The sequence below is a fragment of the Grampus griseus genome (assembly GCF_964374135.1).
Source record: "Grampus griseus genome assembly, chromosome: 11".
Classification (NCBI taxonomy): domain Eukaryota; kingdom Metazoa; phylum Chordata; class Mammalia; order Artiodactyla; family Delphinidae; genus Grampus; species Grampus griseus.
The window spans coordinates 95904651-95916381 of NC_139005.1; the positions used below are offsets into that span (position 1 = coordinate 95904651).

An 11731-nucleotide genomic window follows, 5' to 3' on the forward strand; every position below is an offset into this window, starting at 1 on the left:
TTGAAGACTCACCAAGCAAAGGGCACCCTAAAACTGAAGTCACAATAACAAGGATGACTCAGGTATGTGGTTAAAGGCCTGTCTCAGATAGCTGTCACACCCTTTGGAAAGGCAACCTTAGAGGGAAGATGAAGCTTTACTTCCATGCCTAGATTTTAGAGGCAGAGTCAACTCTTGATTAGATGGGCTAAAGGAGAAGTAGAATTGTAGAGCTAATTCTCCAATAATTTGGTGTACATTGGGCTGCATTTTTTTTAACATGCCTTGAGTGAGTGTGGAAAAAATGTCCTGCATTTTCCCCTCCCTCATTCAAGAAACATTTATTATGCTCATTTTGCTAGGAACTAAGATATATATTTAAAAATATCAACTTGAACACTTTGTTGTTTTTCATAGCATTATTTATATTAGTGAATGGATGGGACAACTTAAATTTTCAGTAGTGAGAGAGAATTTCACAAGTTATGGTATATCCATACAATGAAATATTATGCAGCCATTGAAAATGATATCTAGAGGTAGGGGAAGCCTTCTATAAGAAGACCAAAAACAATGAAGAAATAAAGGAAACCAGTGATAAATTTGACTATAACAAAATTTGAAACTTCTATATGACCAAAGTTAAAAGATAGGCAAGAGACTAGGAGAAACTGATTTCCAACATATATATTAAACAAACAAATAGTTTGTAGTCAGAATATATGTACTTCTGCAAATCAACCCAAAATAAAAAATGGACAAAACATGTGAATTCTCAATTAACTGAGGCAATAGCATGACCAAGAATCATTTGAAAAGATGTTTGTTCAACCTGATTAGTGTTAGCTAAATGTAACTTGAAATGAGAATTTTTATCTCTAAAGATTTACAAACATTAAAAAGATTGAGACAGGGACTTCTCTGGTGGTCCAGCAGCTAAGACTCCGCGCTCCCAAGGCAGGGGGCCTGGGTTCGATCCCTGGTCAGGGAACTAGATCCCGCATGCCACAACTAAAGATCCCACATGCCACAACTAAAAAGATCCCGTATGCCACAACTAAAGATCCTGCATGCCAAAACTAAGACCTGGCACAGCCAAATAAATAAATAAATACTAAAAAAAGAAAATGATTGAGACAATTGACAAGGTGACTTCCACCTCGGGCCTTTTTCTATGTTCCTTGTTGGGAGCTGCCTGTAAGTGGCATCCATCCAAGCGAGAAACTAGCATAGGTTGCTGCGAAATGACTGTGCAGAGGTAGCCCCAAGCTGGCAAGGGATGGTCTGGGTTTTCTGGACTCTGTTTTTCTGGTAAAGGAACCCTGAGGACTGATCAGCTCTTGCAGGTCTAAAATCATGGCCCATGGACCAATAACATTCAAGTATGTGGCCATAGCGTTCTTTCAGCATGAGTGGGAATTCTCGACCTTGTTCAGAAGTTGTACTGCAATGTGATGATGGAGAACTATAGTAACTTGGTCTCACTGGGCCATTCCGTTTCTAAGCCAGACATAATTGTGTTATTGGAGCAAGGAAGAGAACCCTGGATGGTTGTGAGGGAAGAAACAAGAAACTGGAGTACAGGTTTGGATTCAAGTTATAAAATAATCAGTGATAGAAAAACGTTTATACCTGGAAAACATTCATCTCTTCTTCTGCATCAGAGAATTCATAGTGGTGAGAAAGCCTATGAAGATGAAGAAAGTCGGAAGGCCTTTAGTGATGCCTCAGACTTTGTTCAACATGGAAAAGTTGATATTGGGGCAGACAGCCAGGACTCCAAGATGGAATCAGTTGTACCACTGAAGAAGCAGCTCCTGAATGTCAAACTAAGGGAGCTGGCAAGCTGGATACTAATGCGGGATTTCATCCTTAAAGGAACTGCTGGAGCGTTTCAAAGAGGTTATTACTGGTATTACAAGTATTTCAACATGAAGAAAGGGAGCATTGTAGGGCTTTCTATGTTGCTGGCAGCTTATGTGCTTTTCAGCTACTGCAGTTCTTACAAGGAACTTAAACATGAGCAGCCAAGTGAGTACCTCTGAAGAGGGCACACTCTGCATTCCTGACTATGACTTTTGCCCGGCACCCCTGAATCCTTTCATATCCTGATGCAGAATTAACACCCAAGAAAAGATGACTGGTTAAAAAAAAAAAAAAAAAGGTCTCTCTTAGCAACTTTCAAGTATGTAATACAGTATTATTAACTATACTCACCATGCTGTACATTACACACCCGTGACTTATTTATTTTATAATTGGAAATTTGTAGCTTTTGACCACCTTCACCCATTTCACCCACTGCCTCTGGCGACCATCAATCTGTTCTCTGTACCTATAGCTTCAGTTTCATTTTTTTGTTTTTGATTTTTTAAAAAAATTTCACCTATGAGATCATACAGTATTGGTATTTGTCTTTCTCTGTCTGACTTCACTTAGTGTGATGCCCTCGAGATCCATCCATGTTGTCTCAAATGGCAGGATTTCCTTCTTTTTACAACTAATGTTTGATTGTATATATGCCACATTTAAAAAAAAATCCATTCATCTCGTGATGAACTCTTGTTGTTTCCTTGTCTTGGCTATTGCAGATGGCGCTGCCTTGAACACTGGGGTGCAGATATATTTTCTTTTATTTTTATTTTTAATAAATTTATTTATTTTATTTATTTATTTTTGTCTGTGTTGGGTCTTCGTTGCTGCGCACGGGCTTTCTCTAATTGCGGCGAGCGGGGGCTACTCTTTATTGTGGTGCGCGGGCTTCTCATTGTGGTGGCTTCTCTTGTTGTGGAGCACGGGCTCTAGGCACATGAGCTTAATAGTTGTGGCACGCGGGCTCAGTAGTTGTGGCTCGTGGGCTCTAGAGCACAGGCTCAGTAGTTGTGGCGTATGGGCTTAGTTGCTCCATGGCATGTGGGATCTTCCCAGATCAGGGCTTGAACCCGTGTCACCTGCATTGGCAGGTGGATTCTCAACCACTGCGCCACCAGGGAAGCCCCAGATATATTTTCAAGATAGTGATTTTGTTTCTTTTGGATTGTTGACTTAAGAAAAAATGTACAACATGAGAGTTGTGAGTTAAATTTTATTTGGGGCAAAATGAGGACTATAGCCTGGGAGACAGCATTTCAGATAGCTCTGAGAAACTGCTCCAAAGAGGTAGTGGGAGAGGTCAGTATATATGTGATTTTGGTGAAGGGGGAGTACATGCAATCAAGTACATATTTTTTTTGCAGAAGGTTACTGCTAGTCATGAGGAGCAGACATCACCCTGAAGGATTTTAGTGCTTTACTAGATATGAGGAGATATAAGAATTGGGCTCATAAAATCAGCTCCTGAAAATACCTAACTATCTGAAGACCTGTTCTGCCAGTTTTCCCAGAGCACAGAGAACCTCATGTCTGCTCTCCAGCCTGAAATCCTTTCAGGGGGTGTTGAAAGTCAGCAGATGCAGCAGCACATTATTTAATCCTTGTAGAGGTAGATGGCAAGTGCCAATTTGTATTTGACAGGATGAAGGCCAGGAAGTGGATCTGCTGGGTTATATGGTAGTTCTAGCTTTGATTTTTTGAGGAACCTCCATGCTGTTTTCCGTAGTGGCTGCACTACTTTGCATTCCCTCCAGCAGTACATAAGGGTTCCCTTTTCTCTACGTCCTTGCCAACACTTGTTATTTCTTGTCTTTTTGGTAGTGGCCATTCTTACAGGTGTGAGGTGATATTTTATTGTGGTTTTGATTTGCATTTCCCTGATGACTGGTGATGTTGGGCACCTTTTCCTGTGCCTGTTGGCCATTTGTATGTCTTCTTTGGAAAAATGTCTATTCGGAGCCTCTCCCGATTTTTTTTTTTTTTTTTTTTTTTGCGGTACGTGGGCCTCTCACTGTTGTGGCCTCTCCCGTTGCGGAGCACAGGCTCTGGACGCGCAGGCTCAGCGGCCATGGCTCATGGGCCCAGCCGCTCCGTGGCATGTGGGATCTTCCTGGACCGGGGCATGAACCCGCGTCCCCTGCATTGGCAGGTGGACTCTCAACCACTGCGCCACCAGAGAAGCCCCCCATTTTTTAATTGGATTGTTTGTTTGCTTTTCTATTAAGTTGTATAAGGATTTTTAAAAAACATATTCTGGATTGTAAGTCAACTATACTCCAATATAAAATTTAAGAAAAGACCAAAAAACTCAAGTGTTGGGAAGAATGTGGGGAAAAGATTATTTTTTATACACTATTGGTGGGAGCATAACTTGGCATGCCTTTTTATTTACTTTTAATTAATTATTCATTTTTAAAAATTTATTTATACAGCAGCTTCTTATTAGTTATCTATTTTATACGTATTAGTGTATATATGTCAGTCCCAATCTCCCAATGGTATCCCTTTTTAGAAAGAAATTTGGCAGTACCTTTTTTTTTTTTTTTTTGGATGCACCATGCAGCTTGTGGGATCTTACTTCCCTGACCAGGAATTGAACCCAGGCCCTCATCAGTGAAAGCACCAAGTTCTAACCCCTGGACTGCCAGGGCATTCCCCAAGTACCTTTTAAAAGTTAAAATATTTCTAGTCTTTTTTTTTGTTTGTTTTTGTTTTTGTTTTTTTGCGGTACGCGGGCCTCTCACTGTTGTGGCCTCTCCCGTTGCGGAGCACATGCTCCGGACGCGTAGGCTCAGCGGCCATGGCTCACGGGCCCAGCCGCTCTGCGGCATGTGGGATCTTCCCGGAATCCCCTGCATCAGCAGGCGGACTCTCAACCAGTGCACTACCAGGGAAGCCCAAAATATTTCTACTCTTGATTTAGCAGCTTCATTTCTCAATATCCATTCCTAAGAAATACTTGCACGTGTGCACAACAACGTGGGACGATTTCATTACATTCATTGTTTCTAACAGCACCAAATTAGAAATATCCTATATGTCCATTAATAGTAAATATTTAAACTATGGAACTTGCATGCTACATATGCAAAAATTTCTATACCTTATTGTTAAATGAGAAAAACAAGTTTTATGCTACAGTAATTTTTAATTCCATCAGACTGAATGCCCCCTTTTAGAAAAAATATTTTGTAATGTCTCCTTTACTTCATTGGAATGAAATTCGTAGACAATTGCACATGATTCTGCACTATTTCAACCAAAATCAACCCAAGGCCATAAATGTGATATAAAGAAGAATAGAAGAGTAGTTTGGGTGTAAAGTTTTAAGTATTTTAATATACATATAAATGCTCAGATTCCACCATACTAGAAGACACAAAGAAGTAATCAAGTGCTCACTCACCATGTGTAGATTCACTTTAGTTGTAAAGTGATATATGTATGCCTATTGGTGACTTGAATATCATGGTGGCATTGCCATTGGCAATATTGTTTTCCAAAATGATAAACATTTCTTGACAAATTTCCAAATAAAACGAAGTTTAATTTTCCCTCGATTTCCACAGTGGTTGAATTCCTGAAAAGTTCTGTCTATATTAAAATCATTTGAGCTCTAGGCTCAAATGATTATAAGCATGTATTTCACCTACATCAATGGCCAGGGATTCATCTGAAAGTCATGAGCGGGTATAGGATGATTTTTTGTTGTGAGGAACTGCCCTATGCCTTTCAGAATGTCTAGCATCTTTAAGTACCACCAGTGGCCTCCAGTTATGATAACCAAAAATATCCCCACTTATTTCCTAATCGCTCCTTCAGGGGTAGTGCCATCCCTGCTGAGAACCACCATTCTAGAGTATTCTAGACTACTCAAAGGTTTTCAGCCTCTTAAGAGCTCACTGTTCTCTCACTCTGTCCAAGTTCCTAATTTCGTTGGCCTTTCATTACTTTCTTGCAGGTTTAATTTATTTGTTAAGCCACATGAAAGTGAGGCATTAAAAATTTAATTCTTTTTAGATATTGTATAGCAGAAGGGTTTCAGGGGCTCCAGTCCACAGTATTACTAGACACAGAAGACATTTAAACCAAAACATTTTTTCTATGCATTTTATATGTAGTTGAGAACATGCTATATATATATAGTGTTTCAGCTATTTTACAAACAAGTTTATAGGTTTTTTTAAAAAATAACTTTATTGAGATATAATTGATATATTAAAAACATATATATTTGATGAATTTTATAGGTTTTTTTTTGGCCACACTAGGGATGGAACCCAGGCCCTCAGCAGTGAAAGCACCGAGTTCTAACCACTGGACCACCAGGGAATTCCCTTAAAAAGTTCTTCATAAATATCATTAGTGGCTACATAATATTCTGACATGGTTACACCATTACATATTTTCTTGATCCCTATTTAAGATATTTGATTTGTTTGCAGGTTTTTGCTATTACTAACAGCATTGTTAACTTCTCTGTTATGTAGAGCTTTAAAAATTTGAGGGGGGTGTCATTTCCTTAAAACAGATTAGAGTTATTGATTGACTCTCATTGTAATAATTAGGAAACGAGATCTTCTATATTCCCAAGGACAGCCTTTCCCAAGGAAGTCAGGGGGGTGTTATTTAAGGGTGTTATGTGAAAAAAGGGGTTATTGAGTCATATATATTTGAAAAAGCTAGGTAAACTGATTTCTTCATGACTTCATGACTTCTCAGCACCTATAATGAACATCATAAATTTCCAAGAGGGAGAGATTTTCAATTATACACCTTTTTTCAAAATTATTTGACCTTAGACTATTTAATTCACTAAACACTTTGGAAAAACTATGGTTCAGTGGAACAAAGTTTGGGAAACACTTTCTGGGATATTAGAATTAAAATGGACTTCAAAGCTTTTTCCAACAATGAGGCAAGTCAAAGATCATTCTTCCTCCCATTCCAAGAAAAAGAGTTTCATGTCCAGTTTACAGAGAACAGGAGATCTTCTTAAAGAAGCTATATGATAATATAGAGAGCAGCTAGCTGCTGCTCCCTCTTAGTTACTGGCATTGAGTCATGCATGGGTCTACGAAACTGCAGTGTCAGTAGCACACGGGACTGCCTGTATGCCCAGTCCTGGCACATTATGCTCGTTAGTATTCAAGGCTCTGCAAGGTCTGGCCCTTCCAGTGACCTCTCCAGCCAAGTGACCCAGCTGAGCATGACCTTTGCCTCTGTACCTTCCTCTCCACGTGTTCTACTCATCTTTCAAAACAGCCCAGAAGTCCTTTCTTCTAAGAAGCTTTTTCTGAACTCCCTTTCTAGGATAATTGCCCTTCTACTGAGCTTGTATGGTACCCTTGGAGTGTTTCTGGTGAAATACTGTGCCAGTCCTATTGGGATTGTCTGTGTGCTCATCTCCTCCACAACCCGTGAGCTCCTTGAGAGCAGAGCCTGTATCTCATTGCAGGGGCGCCTAGCAGAAGGCACCGCATAGAGTGGGTGTCTAGTAAACATTTGTAGAGTGAATAAATTGTGTTTATTCACTCTACAGCACGAGTAAATTGTGTTTCTTGATTTATGATATACACATACATATACACATACAACACATTCATACACCCCTGAGTTCTGGCCACCAACTAAAGATTATAATTTGCAGAATTGGTTTTGTTTGGCAGACAGAAAGGATTAGAAATTAAAATTTCAGACTTTATAACAAATATTGGTGAGGATGTGGAGAAAAGGGAACCCTTGTACACTGTTGATGGGAATGCAAATTGGTGCAGCCACTGTGGAAAACAGTATGGAGTGTCCTCACAAAACTAAAATTAGAACTACCATATGATCCAGCAATTCCACTCCTGGGTATATAGCCAAAGAAAATGAAAACACTAATTTGAAAAGATATATACACTCCAGTGTTCATAGCAGCATTATTTGCAATAGCCACGATATGGAAGCAACCTAAGTGTCCATCAACAGATGCATGAATAAAGAAGATGTGGTGTGTGTACACACACACACACACACGCACGCACACGCACACAAAATGGAATACTACTCAGGCATTAAGAAAAAGAATGAAATTTTGCCATTTGCAACACCATGCATGGACCTGGAGGGCATTATGCTAAGTGAAATAAGTCAGACAGAGAAAGACAAATACTGTGTGATATCACTTACATGTGGAATCTAAAAGGTAAAACAAACTAGTGAATATAACAGAAAAAGAAACAGACTCACAGATACAGAGAACAAACTAGTGGTTACCAGTGGGGAGAGGGCAGGGAGGAGGGGCAGGATAGGGGTAGGGTTCAAACTACTACATATAAAATAAATAAGCTACAAGGGTATATTGTACAGTACAGGGAATATAGCCAATATTTTATCATAACTATAAATGGAGTATAATCTTTAAAAATTGTGAATCACTATGTTGTACCCCTGAAACATATAATATTATAAATCAACTTTACCCCAATAAAAATAAATAAATAGATTGACATAAAAAATTTTTTTTTTGGATTTTGGAGAAAGCTGTCTCTTCTCTGGCCGATTGAGTTGAACAGCCCTGAAGGCATGGTTATATTTCACCTCTTCCTACCTCACAGCCACAGTTTGTATGGTTCTTACTGGCCAAAGCCACCACGGGCAAGGGGGTCCCATAGAACTCATCTGGTGTTTAAAGGCCTTTGAAAATGACCTAATGACTATTACTATAGCTAGGTGCCAGGCAAGTGCTAAAGCACTTCAGAGGCGTATCTCACCATAGCAATCCAGTGAGGATGAAAATCTATTAATATCTTCATGTTACAGCTAAGCACACTGAAGCTTGGCAACCTTAGGAAATGAAAGAATCCACAGCTGTTGAGGTGGAGGCAGGACATGGACCCTCACCTCTGCTCCTGAGCATCCTCTCTTCATCCCACAGGTGCCAAGCGTAGGAGGCGTTCCCTGTGCACGTAGCGGCCTGATCCTCTCCACACACCCGTGAGGTCCTGGTGAGCTCTGAGTCTCTTTTCCTGCTGCAGGCTTGATCCCTGGTGATCAGAGGGCTTAGAAAATCAACTGTGTCAAACGTGGTTTAGCAGGTCAGAGGAGGGCTCAGATTTCTCACAGGACCAGTAGATTGGTTCCAGATCTTCTGCTGCCATGTAATTGGGGTGCAGGCCTTGCTGAGAGCCTGAGGTCAGCTGCCCTTGAGTCAGCTCAACTGGCACCGGAAAGAGAGAATCTTGAGATCTTTGGGTTTTTCATGGCCTTATGCCCTCATCTCCCATCACAGCCCCAGACCTAAAGGTCTTAATTGCCTTAGCGATGGCTCCGAGTAAAGGGTACTTATAACAGATGGGAAGGTGAAGAGTTTGAGAGGGGCAGTAATTAGGTCAATTGACCGGCCCGTTTATTAACTATCTATTCGTGCCCAGCACCCTGCCAGGCACTTCACATGCATAATCCAGTGAGGTGGGTGCTTGGACTCCAATCTCATAGATGAAGAAACTGGGCCCGAGGGAGGAGCAAATTGTCAAAGGCGCACAGCTGGCTGGAAAGCAACAGGGCGAGATCCAAACCTAGGTTTCCCTTTTCATTCAGACACTCATTTGTTGAGTGCCTTTTGTGTGCCATTTCTATGCACTTTATCAGTCAACAAAACAAAAATTCCTGCTCTTATGGAGCTTACATTCTACTAATACGAAGACACAGTCAATATATTTTTAATATATATATATATATATAAAATGTTATGATATAACTAGGCGTATCATATTCATACTGCTGGAAAAGCAAAGACAGAAGTTATTAAGAGCTATGAAAAAATATAGAGCAAAGTAAGGGAGATTGGGAAAACTGGAAGATTGGCAGAGGGAGCAGATTGTAATACAGCCTTGTTGAGAAGGTAATATTTGAGGAACGATTTGAAGGGTAAAGGAGATGAGGGAGTAGCCACGCGGATATCTGGGGAAGAGCGCTCTAGGCAGAGGGAACAGCTAGTGTAAAGGCAGCTTAATTCCCAGGTTTCTTCCCTTATACCCAGTGCCTCAAAACACAGATGAATGCGAGAAGACTCCTGTTCTCAAGGAAGGAAAATGCTTGAAAACAGACCGCAAGCCAACCAGAGTGAGAGAGATCCGAACCAGCAAGTAAAACAGTTTGGGGATGGAGACTGATTTCTGCTCCCTTTCCAGACTGATTCCTAAAAAGGTTGTCGTTAGAAAACAGGCCTCCTTCCTGTCTATGTCCTGAGGATAAAAGAGAAGTCAGTGTAACCGAAGAAGCTAGGGTCACCCTGGTTTTCACCCCTGATTAAAGCCTGCTTGCTGTTGCATACCGCTCCTTGGCCTTGGGTCTCTCTGTTTCTGAGGGCATCTGTGATATGCATTTCCTGGTGCTGTTCCCTTGGGGCCTCCCAGTAGGGCAGCTTGGATGCACCCAGGCTCTCAGCTTCAGGCTGGGTGCTGCACTTGTCCTGCTTCAACTGTTCATTGTCTGGTTCCAAGAGAGATGGATCTTCTCAGCTGAAGTCTCTGAATCCCCTTGATGGAGCACTTGCCTAAGTCAGGGAAGCCCATTCTCTGACTCTCCATGGAGAGGAGGGCCAGAATAAATTGATGTGAGAGCTTGTGGGACGACCACTTGTTTGTCGTACTGCCCAATATTGTGCCCTGGGCTTCCTAAGGATCAGTTCAGGTTAAGTACTTATTGAGGCTGCTCTGAGCCAGTCCTGTGCTCTGAGGAATCTGATATGCCCTGATCTCGAGGAGTAAACGGACTACCCCAGAGATAGACAATTTCATTACATTTTCCAAGTGTCCACCTTGTCTTGGACTCCACCCATCCCTAAAATATAAGATGGAAGCAGATAAGTACCACACCCTCTGTGTGGTCCCTGCAGGGAGGTTGTCTAGACCTCCTCCTGTTGGCTTGCTCTGCTGGTCTTATCTTCTCTGGTCATCAGACCTCTGATATGGCCTTGGCATACCTCAATATGGGCAAAAATAAATAGATATAAATAAATAAATAAAGCTGGAAAGGAACTTCCCTGGCGATCTAGTGGTTAAGACTCTGAGCTTCCATGCTTCCATTGCAGGGGGCATGGGTTCTATTCCTGGTCGGGGAACTAAGATCCCGCATGCCTCGAGGCACTGCCATAAATAAGTAAATAAAGGAACTAATTTAGAAATATTTCTGCTCAGGCTTGGGTTTTTCCCTTGGACCCAATTATGGCATTAGACTTCTGGCTTTTACCTGATGACCAATGAGAGAGACACTCCTAATTCCTTACATAAGTGCAGTGATAGAGGTCAGCACAGGGTTCAGAGGAGCGGTTCTGGCCAGCCCAAGTTGGTTCTGTAGGCTTCCTGGAGAAGGGGCTGTCTGCGTTGTTTTGATGCCCCAACCAGGAAGGCCTTTGGTCTGGGCATGTGGTCCAGCTTAGTAAGGAGACCGGTTGTCCCCTTGTGCCTGCACATCCTTCTGCTCCCTTCACAGACTGATTCCTAAAAAGGAGAAGAGCAGGTAAGGGGCTTGGAAGTCAACATTCCCATCCTCACAACAAGAAAAAAAAGCTGAATAAATTGAAAATCAGTTACTCTTCTTAGATCCATCAGAGAATTGAAGGCCTCAGGGCAAACTGCTGTCTGCAAAACTGGGGAGACAGGTGGATACAGAGAACCACGATTCACCTAAAACAAAACTCAAGAAAGGAAACCCCACCCATGGAGCCAGCATCAGGGTAGGAAAACTTAAACTGCAGTTGACGAATTGCTGGAGGCAATGCAAGCTTGTAGGCAAGCTTGAGAGTTAAAAATTTCAGGGGTCCAGTCCTTGGGAGGAGTCCAACATTTCTGTGAGTTCTACCTCTAGGAGCCCTACCAGCTCCCCACAGTAA

General features: G+C 41.5%; 1 long non-coding RNA gene across 1 annotated transcript; it reads left to right on the plus strand.

Annotated features, from left to right (window-relative positions):
• The first annotated feature begins 9 nt into the window (after positions 1 to 9).
• LOC309829579 lies at positions 10 to 9956 on the plus strand. The gene is made up of 3 exons (XR_014297416.1): positions 10 to 62; positions 8774 to 8843; positions 9878 to 9956. It is a non-coding gene; the product is annotated as an uncharacterized lncRNA (long non-coding RNA).
• Positions 9957 to 11731: the final 1775 nt, after the last annotated feature.